General features: G+C 39.5%; 1 non-coding gene across 1 annotated transcript; it reads right to left on the bottom strand.

Annotated features, from left to right (window-relative positions):
• Window positions 1–3,295: 3,295 nt before the first annotated feature.
• LOC126016918 (U6 spliceosomal RNA) lies at window positions 3,296–3,402 on the bottom strand. Its single transcript, XR_007498602.1, has one exon. It is a non-coding gene; the product is annotated as a U6 spliceosomal RNA (small nuclear RNA).
• Window positions 3,403–5,206: the final 1,804 nt, after the last annotated feature.

Genomic DNA, 5,206 nt, shown 5'->3' with positions numbered 1-5,206 from the left:
CCTGGAAGTCAGCCTTCCTCTTTATTCCTATCAGCCAATGTAGTTCTGCTCCTGCCCACACTGGTTGCGGGCGCTGTTGAGCCTAACTCTCTGTTCCCTCCCTTATATGGGAGTCAATGAAGCTCCGTTCTCTCCGAGTTTCCGCGGAAGAAATTCCCCAAGTCAAGCCCACCCGGTAGCTGCTCTCAGCTCTTAGGGGGTCTCAGGTCCACTCTGGGGCTTAGGGCTAGGTTGCTCTAGGTTACCTAAAGGTCCAGGGGGAGGCCCAAGGTCACCCAGTCTATTCGTCCCATCCTGTGCCAGTGGGGCAGGTGACTCTGGCCCACTAAGTACTAGGGAATGCCCTCCTCTGTCTAAGCTTGGGTCGGGTGGGGTGAACTCTGGGGCCTGGAAAGTGAGGCGGTGGGTGGTGTGGTCTCTGTGCCAACAGGCTGGTGTTTGCGGAGTTCTCCGGACGCCCACGTGGGAGGGCCTTAAAGGAGTGCACTCACCCTGGGCAATGGCGGGGTCACGGGCGCGGGGTTCCCTGAGCCCCAGTTGGAGCAGCTCTGGGCCCCTGCAGTCGCTCTGGGGAGGGGTGCACAAGGTGGCAGGCGCAGAGGTCTCCGGGCGCCCACGTGGGAGGGCCTTAGGAGAACGCACTCACACTGGGCATGGGTGTGGGGGTCCCTGCGCCCCAATTGGAGCAGCTCCGGGCCCATGCAGTCACTCTGGGAGGGGCGCGCAAGGTGGTGGGCTCCCACATGGAAGGGCCTTAGGGGAATGCACTCACCCTGGGCACTGGCGGGGTCACGGGCAAGGGGGTCCATGCGCCCCAGTTGGAGCAGCTTCGGGCCCCTGCAGTTGCCGCTCACTGGATATTTTATTTGACAGTTCTTTATTTACTGTTGTGGTTTTTCACCTTTTTTTTCCCATTCATCTCTCAAACCAAGGATGAAAGCCTCTAGAAGGACTCCGCCCATTTCCAGAGTATTTGATTCTTTTTTTTTCTCCAGGTTATTACATTTCTCTTCTTCAAACAAAACCACATAACTTGAACTATCTAGCCCCGCCTCCCAATTGGGGGGGAGAATAAGGGACGTACCAAGACCAAGTAGGTGTAAGACCACTAAGTAGTAAGCTAGGCACAGAGGGGACCACTTATTCTAGCAGCCCGGGGGTAAGGGAACGGAGGTGGAGAGAGGACAATTTGGTGATGGGAATTCCCCTGATTTTATGTTAATATGACCCTAAAATATTATTGTCAATGATATGTAAGCCACTATGATTAAAATAAAAATTATATTTAATGATCAAAAAGAGTACTTATATTAAACTTGGTGGGTCCCTAATCAAGCCTTAGCGGGTATTTAAAATTCCAAAGGGTGCAAGGAGAAAAGGAAAAGAAGGGAGTGATCTAAGAATCAAATACATGTGTCTACACACTCCCATCTAGTTTCATTATCTACTTGAATGACTACACTTCATGCAGGTAATATTTTATATAATCTATTGAGTTAACTGAAATATTTGGCATCCTTATATCCCCTTTGTACTTTTACCAAAACAATCATATTGGTTGTACTGTAGGATTCTGAGGTGCCTTCTTTCCTCAGACAGTTTCTGCTTTTGCTAAACCGTTTCTGTATAACCCCCTTATTAGCTTGTTAGCTTGTGAGAATGTGGCTAAAATGACTCTGAGAACCTCCCAGCTGTCTGTTAGCACACATTATATACTTTCCTTACACAGAATCTGGAAGAGACAAGGCCAAATTCACACCTTATTTGATGCAAATAAAGATACAGAAACAAAAAACAACATTAGAGTACCTTCAGTCATCCTGGTGACCTTTTGACATTTACCTAACTTATGAATTTGCCTCCCCTATTCTTATCACCTTGAAAAGATATCAATCTGTGAACGAATCCCTTCCCCTTCTTTTCTCAGGATTTGTGGACCTGATGTATTTCCTTAACTTTCGTTTATAACTCATTGGGAAGTGTCTTAAGTTAGTTCTTTGTTGCTATACAATTCTTGTCCTACTCCTTATCTCTAAGCTCTTCCCTCTACTGAGTTATGCTGTTTTTGAACACACCCAAAATAACATGTCATGTTCAATTTAGGTTCAGGCTGCTCTAATTTTTGCCTCAGGAGTTCAAGGCATATTCTAAAATTTGGAGGCCTGTACTATCTCACAATAGAAGCTTCTATCAGTCTAAACTCTTTTACAAACATCCTGGATGACCATGATAGATGAAGAGAAAGGTACCTTTTTTTCCAGTGTATAAGACGAATTTTGAAACAAAAAAAGTCAACCGAAAATTGGGGGCCGTCTTATACATCAAGTTTATCCCAAAAAAATGTTTCAATATGCCACTAAATGAAACAAAAAAATTTCAGGCCGCAGATGAAACAAACAAACAAAAAAAAATCAGGCCGCAGAGTTTCCAAATCTCTTTCTTGGGGGCTCCCAAACAGTACTCAGGAGATCTGGGGGACTTCTGGCAAAACCCAGCTAACCATGTTGGTAGTTCAGTGCTAGGGTACGAGGATGGGGTGTTGTTTGGTTCATGTAGTGGGGGAGATTAACTGATGCCACCAGGGAATTGCCAGAAAAGGTTCCTATGATAAGGGATCAATCACTGCAGGGCTGCTCAGACTGCCTCTCTAACTCAGCCAATCCAAGCAGGCTTTTTATGCATGCAAATTACACTGTAAAAATCTACACTGTAAAAATCCTGCTCACATTGGCCAGAGTCAGAGAGGAAGTCTATTACAGTATATTACAGTATATTACAGTATAACCTTTGAACCTTTGCTTGTTGTGATTGGCTCACTGTGGTACATACAGTCACAGCACAGGAACGTTCGGTCTGATACAGCAAATATAGGTCTAAACCTATGTTTTAACTGCAAAATTAGGGGGTCGTCTTATATGCCCAGTCGTCTTATACGCTGGAGGATATGATAATAGAACTCTCTCTTCTACTCACTTCACATAAATCATTTTCAACATTAATAAAGAAGAAGTTCTTTGCATAGAAGAATATCTCTTTGTAAAATGGATATTAATAATAGAATGATGAGAAAGCTGCTACAGTGAAGGAGCCAGGTAGAGAACATGTTATATTTATCCTAAGAAAAGAATAGGTAAGAGTTGAGACTTATAGGAATACCATAGGAGAAATAAAGTTGTTAGAGGCTAGTTGGTGGATAAAAATGACACTGAAAGTAAAATTAATATACTAAATATACATTTAAACATGTCCTTTATTATTAATCATAAGAAGGCAATGTTGGAATAAAGCATTTTTTTTAAATATGGAATGCTTCACGAATTTGCGTGTCATCCTAGCGCAGGGGCCATGCTAATCTTCTCTGTATCGTTCCAATTTTAGTATATGTGCTGCTGAAGCGAGCACAGAATAAAGCATTCTAATTAAAAAGAATGACAGTAATCTTCCACAAAGAATGACTGTTTTTTTAATCCTTTTATGACTTGAAAAGCTCACATAAATAATTCTGGGCACTGGGATGTGAAAAATATCACTATAAATTCCAAGTTAAAGCATTTTATTGCCAGAATGAAAGCATCGATGTGTTCCTTTCATTCCCACTACATAACTAGCAATGTTAAAGTTGATACTTAATATCTGCAGAAGATTTGGGGTCTTGAGATAGCTGTTCACAGAGTGTTAGCCTACTCATGGTAGACAGCAATAACCTCTAATACTAATGCAAACTACATTGCTTTTTGGGAGCTTTACAATAGCAAAACTTAAGCTTGATCATTTTAAGAACCATATTTGAGAAGTAGTAATGGTTTTAACAAGACTGCAGTGAAATGGAAAGAAGTTGACAGATTCAACATATGCTGTCATCATATTCTATCAGTGACTGATCATGTTTAGCATTTAAATGTATGAGGTAAAAAAGCAAGATGTCAAAAAAATTCCATGTTTCTGGTGTTAGTAAATTGTGACATTTACTGAGATAGAAAAAGGTAAATTTAAAATAGTTATAATGGGGGTAATGAAAGTCTATACTTTTGTTTTGTACAAGTTTGAAGTTCTTCAATAAGCTATCAGAGAAACAAATGAATATATGAATATGGATATGAGTTCAGAAGTGATAGTAACATTCATAAACTTTGGTGAGTTCAGAAGTGATAGTAACATTCATAAACTTTGGTGATGTCTGAAATACATGACCATCAATGCAATGAAAATGCATGGGATTATTAAGCATTATTTTAGGAATACCACTGAGGAGCAAAGACCATAAGAACCAACATTTAGCATTTGGCAAAAAAGATTATGACAAAGATTATTAAGGTGAGATTAGTAATTAAAAAACAAGTAGCAGGGAATCTAATGTCTTAGAAAGTAAAAGAGAAGATATTGCAAAGAAGTACCTTATCAATAATATTGAAAAATCATCTAGGTAAGGACTGAAGGGCATATATTTGAAAGTCACTATTTACATCAGAAAGTACAGTTTTGATGTTATAATGAGCATGAAGTGAGACTGAAGGCATTGAAGGGTAAATGGATTAAGTAAGAAAGATGAACAACAACTGTAGAGAAACTTAAATGAAGATAATAGAGGTCAAATTCCTAGAAGTGTCTGTGGGGAGATTAAAAATAAAAGTTTTATTAAGGAGAGATGAGTTTTGTTCCATTATAGTTTTATTTCTTTTATTTTTAATATAGTTAAAGAAAATGCATTATATAGTTGACATAACTTATAATAAAACATTTTTAGGAAGACCAAAAGCAACATGTTTTTCTTTAAAAATAATAGAAAGTTGAACGAAAAACTAAAGAAATGGAAGAGAAAGGAGAGTATTTTTGAAAACTATTGATTCACATTGAATTCAATGAAGCACCCGCAGAAAGTTCTTCCTTTTTTTTTTAAAGATAAGAGTTTAAAAAAATACAGCAATAAGGGTGTAAGAGTGGCAGGTGTCATTTTTGCATAGGCCCAGCAAAATATGGGTAAATGGGAAAAAAAAAGTCTTGTCCTAAATACAAAGAAAACTTATCCCTTAAGTTCTCTGGTTTAAGACTGATTCTGGGCACCAGGCATATTAGGTTGTCCAACCGCTTAGTCATTTTCTGTGTTGAAATTATTTTTCACACATTAGCTGTTGTTGTTGTCGTCCGGTTTCTGTAGTTAAAGATTCTGGTTTCTGTGACAGAAATATTTTGGTTTCTGTTTCATCAA

Source organism: Suncus etruscus, chromosome 8 (genome assembly GCF_024139225.1).
Source record: "Suncus etruscus isolate mSunEtr1 chromosome 8, mSunEtr1.pri.cur, whole genome shotgun sequence".
NCBI classification, from domain to species: domain Eukaryota; kingdom Metazoa; phylum Chordata; class Mammalia; order Eulipotyphla; family Soricidae; genus Suncus; species Suncus etruscus.
This window is presented reverse-complemented; position numbering and strand designations above follow the sequence as displayed.